At 38.3% G+C, this 13,823-nt stretch overlaps 1 long non-coding RNA gene across 4 annotated transcripts; it reads right to left on the bottom strand.

Annotated features, from left to right (window-relative positions):
• Nucleotides 1-9,561: 9,561 nt before the first annotated feature.
• LOC129453617 (uncharacterized) lies at nt 9,562-13,227 on the bottom strand. Of its 4 annotated transcripts, none has more exons than XR_012368421.1 (9): nt 12,433-13,227; nt 11,690-11,751; nt 11,515-11,588; nt 11,326-11,387; nt 11,163-11,237; nt 11,001-11,049; nt 10,838-10,914; nt 10,570-10,657; nt 9,562-10,380 (listed from the first exon to the last, which is right to left on the bottom strand). It is a non-coding gene; the product is annotated as an uncharacterized lncRNA (long non-coding RNA). The 4 variants fall into 4 exon arrangements; XR_012368420.1 differs by having other exon boundaries at nt 11,536-11,588; nt 12,428-13,226; XR_012368418.1 differs by having other exon boundaries at nt 12,428-13,225.
• Between the last annotated feature and the right edge of the window lie 596 nt (nt 13,228-13,823).

Genomic DNA, 13,823 nt, shown 5'->3' with positions numbered 1-13,823 from the left:
CTCAAACCGTTTACGAGTTATAGCCATTTCAGTGACGATAGGCTACTTCCTGTATGGAGTTTTGGTGCCCCCTAGTGACCCTGAAGCGGAATTTTAAATTCTGTTCGATAATTATTTACCTACTCACTCCACAGATTTCTCCTGCATTGGAACGATTCCGATCGGGCGAAAAACCTAGGACTAGTTCATTTTGGCTTGAAATGCATATTATGCAAATTAGCGAAAAAATTTGCATACCGGAAATGAAATCGGAGATATACATTTTTTAAGTTTGGAGCCAGGGATTACAATGATACCAAACACTTGAGTGTATGATGTCCGGTTTAGGAGTTATGAGCCCAAACGCGTCGGGCATTGCTATAGCGCCACCTATGGGCCGATTTGGCTGATTCACTGTATCTGAGTAGCCTGCTAATATACAACCAGTTGACAAAGTGGCAAGTTTCTACGACTTACGGTTTGGGCTGGGCGGTGCGTTTTAAGGCGGAAAAATAATAATAATTAAAGCTGCAAGCAGCATTTACCGGGTTTCGAGCATTAAAGCACGTCAAAGACGTCAGACATCATCGACCAGGCTGATCCAGCATCCACAAAAACAAAAGAGGTGGTCAGAAACGGTTCATACAGACTATGTATACTTAAACACGCGTGCACCTATAGGACAAACATGTCACGTCCTTAATGTGAAGTCATTAGCAGCTACCAGACAAACGTGTTCAAAGTTGTCAGCAAAAAAGGTGTTATCATTCAGTGAAATGTCTCCCTCTCTTCTCACGAAACATTGACAAACAGAACACTGAAGGAAATGTTTGTGGTGCTTGCAGTGGTAAAACTTGGGTCACAAAATGTTAAAATAGTGTTAATGAGTCAAAAGAGCCGAACCCCATGTCTCTACGATGTTCTGATACAGAGATACAGCTCTTGTTAAATGGTTGCTAGGGTATTCTCATTGGTTGCTAGTGACTGAATTGCAATCCACCAATGATTATACTCAAAGCCATGAAAGACATTATCCATGATGACTCATGATTTTAGATGTAAGGTTGCAGTATTTTTAAGTGAAAAAAACAAATAACCACTAGGTGGCGCTAAGACAGACTCGTGCATGCAACCTCAGGTCATGACTGTGTTACTTGTAGCTAGAATCACGGCTTTTCACTTTAGTTTAGTGAAGAAACAATTGTATGACCATTGGGCTTACTCAATGTCAAAGGTTTTGTTCAATTATGAGGCCAACTAGTGGTGCAGGCATACCATTTTTTTTTGTATTGCCTCAGACTCTGCTCAGACATCAGCGTATCAAATTTGGTGAAAAAATGTCATTTCGTTGCAGAGTTATAAGCATTTATATCTAAAAAACACAAAAAATGAATGTAATTTTTCGTTTTTTGCAATTTTCGGCCATTTCTGATGGAAATTTTAACATAACACTAATAGAACTTTTTGTTCAGAAGTTCAAGTTAATTTCTTCCTATGGTTATTTCGAGTCGATCGGAATAACCCTCGCGGAGTTATTCACGCATGTTTTTTAAGCGCTATTTTGCTGTGCAGGGCTAACCGTAAGGCGAAACCTGGCATGTTTGGTATCGTTGGACTCGGCAACAATTCAAAACTCTTAGTAAAAAAGTCCCATGAAAATACGTCAAACTCAGCCTAAGTTATAAGCATTTACATGATTTGTCTGGCCACTAGGTGGCGCTGTGACGAAACAAGGCACGCAACCTCAAGCCATGACTGTCATCACAAATACCAAGTGTCGTGTTGATACTTCATTTCTGTCCCCAGTTATAGCCAAAAAAGTCCAATTGGCTGCGCACACTTCAGACGTTTGGGCTTGGCATATCAACCGTGAGTCGAAAGTTCAACTTTTTTTTAATAATTATTGATATTCGAACTCCAAGGAACATTTTAGCACTGGAACGATTCTGATCAAGCGAAAAACCTAGGACTAGTTCGTTTTTATTTTTTTCGACAAAATCGAAAATACAGAAAAAATTTTATGACGGAAATAAAATCGGAGATATACATTTTTTAAGTTTGGAACCAGGGATTACAATGATACCAAACACTTGACTGTCTGATGTCCGGTTTAGGAGTTATGAGCACCAACGCGTCGGGCATTGCTATAGCGCCACCTATGGGCCGATTTGGCTGATTCACTGTATCTGAGTAGCCTGCTAATATACAACCAGTTGACCAAGTGGCAAGTTTCTACGACTTACGGTTTGGGCTGGGCAACGCGTTTTACCGTGGAAAAATAATAATAATTAAAGCTGCAAGCAGCATTTACCGGGTTTCGAGCATTAAAGCACGTCAAAGACGTCAGACATCGCCGACCAGGCTGATCCAGCATCCACAAAAACAAAAGAGGTGGTCAGAAACGGTTCACACAGAATATGTATGCTTAAACACACGTGCGCCTATAAGACAAACATGTCACGTCCTTAATGTGAAGTCATTCGCAGCTACCAGACACACGTGTTCAAAGTTGTCAGCAAAAAAGGTGTTATCATTCAGTGAAATGTCTCCCTCTCTTCTCACGGAACATTGACAAACAGAACACTGAAGGAAATGTTTGTGGTGCTTGCAGTGGTAAAACTTGGGTCACAAAATGTTAAAATAGTGTTAATGAGTCAAAAGAGCCGAACCCCATGTCTCTACGATGTTCTGATACAGAGATACAGCTCTTGTTAAATGGTTGCTAGGGTATTCTCATTGGTTGCTAGTGACTGAATTGCAATCCACCAATGATTATACTCAAAGCCATGAAAGACATTATCCATGATGACTCATGATTTTAGATGTAAGGTTGCAGTATTTTTAAGTGAAAAAAAAAACCACTAGGTGGCGCTATGACAGACTCGTGCATGCAACCTCAGGTCATGACTGTGTTACATCTAGCTAGTATCACGGCTATTCACTTTAGTTTAGTACAGTTGTCAACAGTCAACAGTTGTATGACCATTGGGCTTACTCAATGTCAAAGGTTTTGTTCAATTATGAGGCCAACTAGTTGTGCAGGCATACCAATTTTTTTTTTGTATTGCCTTAGACTCTGCTCAGACATCAGTGTATCAAATTTGGTGAAAAAATGTCATTTTGTTGCAGAGTAATAAGCATTTATATCTAAAAAACACAAAAAATGAATGTAATTTTTAGTTTTTTGCAATTTTCGGCCATTTCTGATGGAAATTTTAACATAACACCAATAGAACTTTTTGTTCAGAAGGTAAAGTTAATTTCTTCCTATGGTTGTTTCGAGTCGATCAGAATAACCCTCGCGGAGTTATTCGCGCATGTTTTTTAAGCGCTATTTTGCTGCGCAGGGCTAACCGTAAGGCGAAACCTGGCATGTTTGGTATCGTTGGACTCGGCAACAATTCAAAACTCTTAGTAAAAAAGTCCCATGAAAATACGTCAAACTTAGCTTAAGTTATAAGCATTTAAATGATTCGTCTGACCACTAGGTGGCGCTGTGACGAAACGAGGCACGCAACCTCAGGCCATGACTCTCATCACAAATACCAAGTGTCGTGTTGATACTTCATTTCTGTCCCCAGTTATAGCCAATAAAGTCCAAGTGGCTGCGCACACTACAGACGTTTGGGCGTGGCATGTCGGCCATGAGTCGAAAGTTCAACTTTTTTTTAATAATTATTGATATTCGAACTCCAAGGAACATTTTAGCACTGGAACGATTCCGATCGAGCAAAAAACCTAGGACTAGTTCGTTTTTATTTTTTTCGACAAAATCGGAAATAGTGGAAATTTTTTTATGACGGAAATGAAATCGGAGATATACATTTTTTAAGTTTGGAACCAGGGATTACAATGATACCAAACACTTGAGTGTCTGATGTCCGGTTTAGGAGTTATGAGGCCAAACGCGTCGGGCATTGCTATAGCGCCACCTATGGGCCGATTTGGCTGATTCACTGTATCTGAGTAGCCTGCTAATATACAACCAGTTGACCAAGTGGCAAGTTTCTACGACTTACGGTTTGGGCTGGGCGACGCGTTTTAAGGCGGAAAAATAATAATAATAATTAAAGCTGCAAGCAGCATTTGCCGGGTTTCGAGCATTAAGGCACGTCAAAGACGTCACACGTCGTCGACCAGGCTGATCCAGCATCCACAAAAACGAAAGAGATGGTCAGAAACAGTTCATACAGACTATGTATGCTTAAACACACGTGCACCTATAGGACAAACATGTCACTTGCGTAATGTGAAGTCATTCGCTTGGGTTCAAGCGATTTGGGACCTTAAGAGCTTTAAGGGCATGCGTGTGTAGATTTGCTGCATTGTACAAAATAAATGATGAAAAGTAAGCTACCAGACACACGTGTTCATAGTTGTCAGCAAAAAAGGTGCTATCATTCAGTGAAATGTCTCCCTCTCTTCTCACGGAACATTGACAAACAGAACACTGAAGGAAATGTTTGTGGTGCTTGCAGTGGCAAAACTCGGGTCACAAAATGCTAAAATCATGTTAATGAGTCAAAATAGCCGAACCCCATGTCTCTTAGATGTTCTGACACAGGGATACAGCTCTTGCTAAATGGTTGCTAGGGTATTCTCTTTGGTTGCTAGGGAGTGAACTGCAATCCACCAATGATTATACTCAAAAGCCATGAAAGGCACAATCTATGATGACTCATGATTTTAGATGTAAGGTTGCACTATTTTTAAGTGAAAATAACGAATAACCACTAGGTGGCGCTATGACAAACTCGTGCATGCAACCTCGGGTCATGACTGTGTTACATGTAGCTAGAATCATGGCTATTCACTTTATTTTAGTAAAGAAACAATTGTATGACCATTGGGCTCACTCAATGTCAAAGGTTTTGTTCAATTATGAGGCCAACTAGTGGTGTAGGCAAACAATTTTTTTTTATTGCCTCAGACTCTGCTCAGACATCAGCGTATCAAATCTGGTAAAAAAATGTCATTTCGTTGCGGAGTTATAACCATTTATGTGTAAAAAACATATAATTTGGAGATAATTTTTCGTTTTTTGCAATTTTTGGCCATTTCTGATGGAAATTTTAACATAACGCCAATAGAGTTTTTTGTTCAGAAGGTAAAGTTAATTTCTTCCTATTGTCGTTTCGAGTCGATCGGAATAACCCTCGCGGAGTTATTCGCGCGTGTTTTGTAAGCGCTATTTTTGCTGTGCAGAACTAACGGTAAGGCGAAATCTGGCATGATTGGTATCGTAGGACTCGGAAACAATTCAGGATGCTAAAAAAACAACTCCCATGAAAATCTCTTTACCACAGATAAAGTTATAGGCATGAAAGTTGTAACCATTGCATAATCACAGTATTTAGTGCCATTTTCCCAGTTATAGCGCCATCTAGTGTCTGATCGGCAAGCTTTTTATATCACGACCTTAGACCGATGGCCTACACATATGATTCAAGCCCCATGATGATATCTCAAACGCCTCTCGAGTTATGGCCGTTTAAATGTTTTAAGCTCCGCCCAGTTCGGTTCTTGGCCACTCCTTGCATGTTTGAATACAAATGTCAACTTTTTTTTGATAATTATTCATATTCACACTCCACAGAATCAATCAGCCTTGGTTAGGTTCGGATCGGGCGAAAAACCTAGGACTAGTTCGCAAAAGTAGGTTTTGAAGGTTATCGCCAATAACTCACGAACTGTTTGATTGACAGCAACGCTTCAATAGGCAAAGTTGTTCACCAGGGGCAGATCATTCATATGATGTCATGTTTGTGTGTGTATTTCAAACGTCACGTGATACACGCTTTGAAATATGGTATTACGCCCCCTAGTGGCCAAATGACACCGTAATTCTTACAGACCTTCAGGAGCAGTACACAAAGAAGCACAGTGCGTTTCGTTCCGATCGACCTTCGTTAACCCTGTCAAATCGGTCCTCAACCTTCATTGGCCGATGACGCCCATGTTTTTGGAGATACGCCAATGTCCTTCCAGAACCTCATGGTACATTGCACAAAGACACACCATACCAAATATTAAGTGTATCAGGCTAACGGTTTTGTAGTAATAGCCATTCCCGAGCTCAAGCCTGTTTTAGCGCCACCTAGTGGCCAAAATCCGCATCTTTTTTACTGTGACCCCGGAGTGAGATGGTACATATGTGTACCGAACCTCGTTTAGATATCTCAAACCGTTCACGAGTTATAGCCATTTCACTGACGATAGGCTACTTCCTGTATGGAGTTTTGGCGCCCCTTAGTGACCCTGAAGCGAAATTTCAAAATCTGTTCGATAATTATTTACCTACTCACTCCACAGATTGCTCCTGCATTGGAACGGTTCCGATCGGGTGAAAAACCTATGACTAGTTCATTTTGGCTTGAAATGTATAATATGCAAATTAGCGAAAAATTTGCATACCAGAAATGAAATCGGAGATAAACATTTTTTAAGTTTGGAGCCAAGGATTACAATGACACCAAACACTTGAGTGTCTGATGTCCGGTTTAAGAGTAATGAGCCCCAACGCGTCGGGCATTGCTATAGCGCCACCTATGGGCCGATTTGGCTGATTCACTGTATCTGAGTAGCGAGCTGATATACAACCAGTTGACCAAGTGGCAAGTTTCTACGACTTACGGTTTGTGCTGGGCGATGTGTTTTATGGCGGAAAAATAATAATAATAATAATAATAATAATAATAATAATAATAAAACAGACAAATACAATAGGTTTTCAGCACTTCGTGCTCGAAACCCTAATTAAAGCTGCAAGCAGCATTTACCGGGTTTCGAGCATTAAAGCACGTCAAAGACGTCAGACATCGCCGACCAGGCTGATCCAGCATCCACAAAAACAAAAGAGGTGGTCAGAAACGGTTCACACAGACTATGTATGCTTAAACACACGTGTCTATAAGACAAACATGTCACGTCCTTAATGTGAAGTCATTCGCAGCTACCAGACACACGTGTTCAAAGTTGTCAGCAAAAAAGGTGTTATCATTCAGTGAAATGTCTCCCTCTCTTCTCACGGAACATTGACAAACAGAACACTGAAGGAAATGTTTGTGATGCTTGCAGTGGCAAAACTTGGGTCACAAAATGTTAAAATAGTGTTAATGAGTCAAAAGAGCCGAACCCCATGTCTCTACAATGTTCTGATACAGAGATACAGCTCTTGTTAAATGGTTGCTAGGGTATTCTCATTGGTTGCTAGGGAGTGAATTGCAATCCACCAATGATTATACTCAAAGCCATGAAAGACATAATCCATGATGACTCATGATTTTAGATGTACGGTTGCAGAATTTTTAAGTGAAAAAACAAATAACCACTAAGTGGCGCTATGACAGACTCGTGCATGCAACCTCAGGTCATGACTGTGTTACATCTAGCTAGTATCACGGCTATTCACTTTAGTTTAGTACAGTTGTCAACAGTCAACAGTTGTATGACGATTGGGCTTACTCAATGTCAAAGGTTTTGTTCAATTATGAGGCCAACTAGTGGTGCAGGCATACAATTTTTTTTGTATTGCCTCAGACTCTGCTCAGACATCAGCGTATCAAATCTGGTAAAAAAAATGTCATTTCGTTGCGGAGTTATAACCATTTATGTGTAAAAAACATATAATTTGGAGATAATTTTTCGTTTTTTGCAATTTTTGGCCATTTCTGATGGAAATTTTAACATAACGCCAATAGAGTTTTTTGTTCAGAAGGTAAAGTTAATTTCTTCCTATGGTCGTTTCGAGTCGATCGGAATAACCCTCGCGGAGTTATTCGCGCGTGTTTTGCAAGCGCTATTTTTGCTGTGCAGAACTAACGGTAAGGCGAAATCTGGCATGATTGGTATCGTAGGACTCGGAAACAATTCAGGATGCTAAAAAAACAACTCCCATGAAAATCTCTTCACCACAGATAAAGTTATAGGCATAAAAGTTGTAACCATTGCATAATCACAGTATTTAGTGCCATTTTCCCAGTTATAGCGCCATCTAGTGTCTGATCGGCGAGCTTTTTATATCACAACCTTACACCGATGGCCTACACATATGATTCAAGCCCCATGATGATATCTCAAACGCCTCTCGAGTTATGGCCGTTTAAATGTTTTAAGCTCCGCCCAGTTCGGTTCTTGGCCACTCCTTGCGTGTTTGAATACAAATGTCAACTTTTTTTTGATAATTATTCATATTCACACTCCACAGAATCAATCAGCCTTGGTTAGGTTCGGATCGGGCGAAAAACCTAGGACTAGTTCGCAAAAGTAGGTTTTGAAGGTTATCGCCAATAACTCACGAACCGTTTGATTGACAGCAACGCTTCAATAGGCAAAGTTGTTCACCAGGGGCAGATCTATCATATGATGTCATGTTTGTGTGTGTATTTCAAACGTCACGTGATACACGCACCGAAATATGGTATTACGCCCCCTAGTGGCCAAATGACACCGTAATTCTTACAGACCTTCAGGAGCAGTACACAAAGAAGCACAGTGCGTTTCGTTCCAAAACGACCTTCGTTAACCCTGTCAAATCGGTCCTCAACCTTCATTGGCCGATGACGCCCATGTTTTTGGAGATACGCCAATGTCCTTCCAGACCGTCATGGTACATTGCACAAAGACACACCATACCAAATATTAAGTGTATCAGGCTAACGGTTGTGTAGTAATAGCCATTCCCGAGCTCAAGCCTGTTTTAGCGCCACCTAGTGGCCAAAATCCGCATCTTTTTTACTGTAACACCGGAGTGAGCTGGTACATAAGTGTACTGAACCTCGTTAAGAAATCTCAAACCGTTCACGAGTTATAGCCATTTCTCTGACGATAGGCTACTTCCTGTATGGAGTTTTGGCGCCCCTTACTGACCCTGAAGGAAAATTTCAAAATCTGTTCGATAATTATTTACCTACTCACTCCACAGATTTCTCCTGCGTTGGAACGATTCCGATCGGGCGAAAAACCTAGGACTAGTTCATTTTGGCTAGAAATGCATATTATGCAAATTAGCGAAAAATTGCATACCGGAAATGAAATCGGAGATATACATTTTTTAAGTTTGGAGCCAGGGATTACAATGGTACCAAATACTTGAGTGTCTGATGTCCGGTTTAGGAGTTATGATCCCCAACGCGTCGGGCATTGCTATAGCGCCACCTATGGGCCGATTTGGCTGATTCACTGTATCTGAGTAGCGAGCTGAAATACAACCAGTTGACCAAGTGGCAAGTTTCTACGACTTACGGTTTGTGCTGGGCGACGCGTTTTATGGCGGAAAAATAATAATAATAATAATAATAATAATAATAATAATAATAATAATAATAATAATAAAACAGACAAATACAATAGGTTTTCAGCACTTCGTGCTCGAAACCCTAATAATAAATATAGCTGCAAGCAGCGATTGCCGGGGTTCAAGCGATTTGGGACATTAAGACCTTTAAGGGCATGCCTGTGTAGATTTGCTGCATTGTACAAAATAAATGATGAAAAATAAGCTACCAGACACACGTGTTCAAAGTTATCAGCAAAAAAGTTGCTATCATTCAGTGAAATGTCTCCCTCTCTTCTCACCCCAGATAGCAAAATTTTTCAGGGCCAGAAATGGCTGAGTTCAGGCTGTTCTTTTGGCACACATGCCGCCACGGCTTACGGTCCTTGATTGGTCCCAGAGCTGCTTGCCTTAAGTAATCCAGAATCTAGCCGAAAGCAGACCAAAACTTAGCCACAACCCTTTCACACCTCGAGAAATCAGCCACAGCTCTCCCGGAATCTCCAGATAACAACCAAAAAAGAGCCCAAATGACCACATTAATCCCCAAACTTACCCACAACTTTTCCAGAAACCCCAAATGTAACCCAGAAAATAACCAAAATTACCATATTTACCCCAGAACCCACCCACAACTTATCCAGATGCCCCAGAAAATAGCCATAAAGTGACCAAAATATATTTATATCCCGTAAAATGTGTAATTGAAAAACACAGATATAAAGCAAATATAGAGTTTTATTGATGGTGACAAGGATAATTTCAGATAACAGCAAAATAAATGAAATGTCAAATGTTCTGCCAAATAAACAAATAACAGTAGAAGGATCAAATAAAAGCAAAGAAATAGCCAAAGTAACAAAAGCTAACAGAGAAACATTAACTTAATTGTTTTAAACAATAAACAGGCAAAAAAAAAAACAGATGTAATAACAGAAAGCAATATACAACAACTGGTTAAATATAAAAAACATCCTATATAAAATGAATGTTTACAGATGTGCAAATGTGTATTAGATAAATACATTTGAAAATAATACCATGCTATGTCACCAGCTAGAAAAAAAGCAACATTTAGTAACTTTAATCTCCAGTCATGTCTGTGCACACAAAGGACTTCTTACAGCCTACAGAAAAAAATCATAAAATACAGTTAGAAAATACATTTACATAAAATGAATAAGATGATATAGTACACACTGCCAGTCCAAGAACTGATACTTTTAACATTCAATTCAAGACATGGGAAAAAATATGTTTGCAGATTTCAGAGTTCCAGAAGGATTTCTAAATTACCAATTAAATAAAGCACTTACCAAGTACAAAAATTGTTTTAGTCAAGCATTTTAATTTCCTGCTTCATTATTTTCCAGCGTTCACTCCAAACAATCCAAGATCAAGTACCTGGAATATTTTTAAAACATGGTGTCACTTTTAAGCCAAAACTTGTGCTTTTGTAACTTATATGAATATATGACAAATTACCCTAATAAGAGACTTAACAAATTAGATATAGACAATAATGTAATTCATCAAATCAAACTGCACAAAGATAAATAATGAGCATTATATACATCATCTTACTTAATTTTCTGTTTTGATGTCCATGTCTTTGTCTCTGTCTGGAGAATGGTTTGCTGTTCTCCAAGAGGCAGTAATGTCTATCAAATACAGAAGTCAAAAATCAAATCACACACATTGGTTTACTCTTTTAAACTGATACATTTTTTAACGAAGTTAAACTCACATCAGTCTTTACCCAGACAGCTGGAACAACATAGTCTGGTATAGGACTTCTGCAAACAAAAAACAAGTATAAGTAAACTTTATATTGTAAAAAGGTAAAATAAAAGATTAAGACAAGCAATAAACACAACATTTATAACTCTTAGGTATAAAATTCCTTTACAAAAGCAATGGATGTCCTCATGTCTTTGTCTCTGTCTGGAGTACAGTCTGCTGTTTTCCCAAGAGGCAGTAATATCTATTAAATAGAGAAGTCAAACATCTGATCAGATACACATTTGTTTAATATTTAAACTATTACATTATAAATGAAGTATTAAACTCACATTATTCTTCATCCAGATTGCAGGAACAACATGCATTGTTGACAAAGTGTGGTACATGACTTCTACAAACAAAAAACAAATATAAAAACAAGTATAATAAGTAAACTTTATATTGTTAAATGTCAAATAAAGGATTAAGACAAACAATAAAGACAACATTTATAACTCTTGGGTATAAAATTCCTTTACAAAAGCAATAGATGTCCTCACGTCTTTGTCTCTGTCTGGAGTACGGCCGGCTGTTCTCCAAGAGGCAGTAATATCTATTAAATAGAGGAGTCAAACACAAACATCTTAACACATACACATTTGTTTATTATTTAAACGGTTAGGTTTATTAACCTCATTATTATTCTTTACTCACATTATTCTTTATCCAGATTGCAGAAACAACATTTATTGTTGACAAAGTGTGGTACATGACTTCTGCAAACAAAATGCAAATATAATTAAACTTTATACTGTAAAATAAAAGATTAAAACAAACACATACAAAATGCATGACTCTTGCATATTAAATTCTTTACAAAAGCATGTGGTTATTCTTCAAGTGGGGTTGGTTATGTTACACCATAAAATAAAGCAAATAAATCTGGCCTTTTAACAACACAATCTTGTAAACTGCACTGACCAGGACTGAAGAGAATAAGAGATCATAGTAAACCATCTTTATTAAGCTAAAACTTGAATACATGCCTTTCTAGAATATCAAAAACATTGTTTTACTAAGATATAAATAGTTGGAATGAATGAGTCACTTTGTAACTGTTATGATTACCAGCAAATGTTGATTTGTGGTTTGGTACAGAAAACATCTAATCTTCGTTTGGCTTCTTTGGGGTTCAGCATTCATTTAAAGATTCAAACTTCCTATTGATTATTTTATCATCCCCGTCATGCATGTTGCGTCTCTTAATGTAAAAACATGCATGTTTAACGTTATCTACGTTAAATGGCGACTGATGATAAAATACTTGCACTTACACGAAAATACATCACAGAAAAGAATAACAAACAAAAACGAAAACCAACTAGGTATCGCGCTGTAGAACAATAAGTGCAATCTACGTGGATTTAAAAGAAAAGTATCTTAATAACTTACCTTACTGTGTTATATAAAACTCCACAAGACAAAAGATCGCGTGTCCTTCGTCCAGTACACAGTGGGGGTTTGAATTTCGCGGAAGTTCCTGATCATGACCAGTTGCATTATGGGAAAGGTAGTCCATTTTCCACGGCGGATTGAACGCTGTTGAGGTTAAAGGACTACTACTTCCAAGATGCCTTGCAATATATGTCATTGTTTTAGAAACGAAAGTGCACCAATAAATATTAGTATTAGTTAGTCGTATTTTTTAATTGTAAACACAATTTAATGTAAAGTCTTATTTATTTATAAAAAATAAAATACAAAATTAAAAAGACTTAAACAAGCACACATACTTAAAATACTTTTGTTTGATGTATATTAGTGCAGACTGAATTATTAATTTATCTGTTTATTGCATTGTTTGTAAATTGCACATTGACACCTTTGGATTAACTGCCCAAAATAACATTTTCTACATTTCGTCTTTTAATAAGGATAAACATATTTATTATTGCCTTAAATATTAACTGTGATGTTTTTATCAATTGTAAATTTGATTTTATTTGGTGTTTTTTTTTTACTCTTTGGCCAACCAAACCTTAGCCAGAACTCTGCCATATATTTACTATTTTCTGGCAGACCACACTTAAGCCAGAACTCAGCCAAAAATGTACCTTTTGCTTTTGGCTGGCTAGCCTCACCCCACAACTCCCCCGAAAGCTGTTTCACACAAAGGTGTGAACAAAAGAGAGCCTAAATTTAGCCATAAATGCCCAATGTAAGCCAGATTTGTGCCAGAAACTTTGCTATCTGGGACGGAACATTGACAAACAGAACAATGAAGGAAATGTTTGTGGTGCTTGCACTGGCAAAACTCGGGTCACAAAATGTTAAAATCGTGTTAATGAGTCAAAAGAGCCGAACCCCATATCGTTCCCCCGATGTTCTGATACAGAGATACAGCTCTTGATAAATGGTTGCTAGGGTATTCTCATTGGTTGCTAGGAAGTGAATTGCAATTCACCAATTATTATACTCAAAGCCATGAAAGGCATAATCCATGATGACTCATGATTTTAGATGTAAGGTTGCAGTATTTTTAAGTGAAACTAACAAATAACCACTAGGTGGCGCTATGACAAACTCGTGCATGCAACCTCAGGTCATGACTGTGTTACATCTAGCTGGTATCACGGCTATTCACTTTAGTATAGTGAAGAACCAGTTGTATGACCATTGGGCTTACTCGATGTCAAAGGTTTTGTTCAATTATGAGGCCAACTAGTGGTGCAGGCATACAATTTTTTTTGTATTGCCTCAGACTCGGCTCAGACATCAGCGTATCAAATTTGGTGAAAAAATGTCATTTCGTTAAAGAGTTATAACCATTTATGTGTAAAAAACACAA

The sequence above is a fragment of the Misgurnus anguillicaudatus genome, unplaced genomic scaffold, assembly GCF_027580225.2.
Source record: "Misgurnus anguillicaudatus unplaced genomic scaffold, ASM2758022v2 HiC_scaffold_29, whole genome shotgun sequence".
NCBI lineage: Eukaryota > Metazoa > Chordata > Actinopteri > Cypriniformes > Cobitidae > Misgurnus > Misgurnus anguillicaudatus.
Note: the sequence above shows the minus strand (reverse complement) of the source record. Positions and strands in the feature narration are given on the sequence as shown.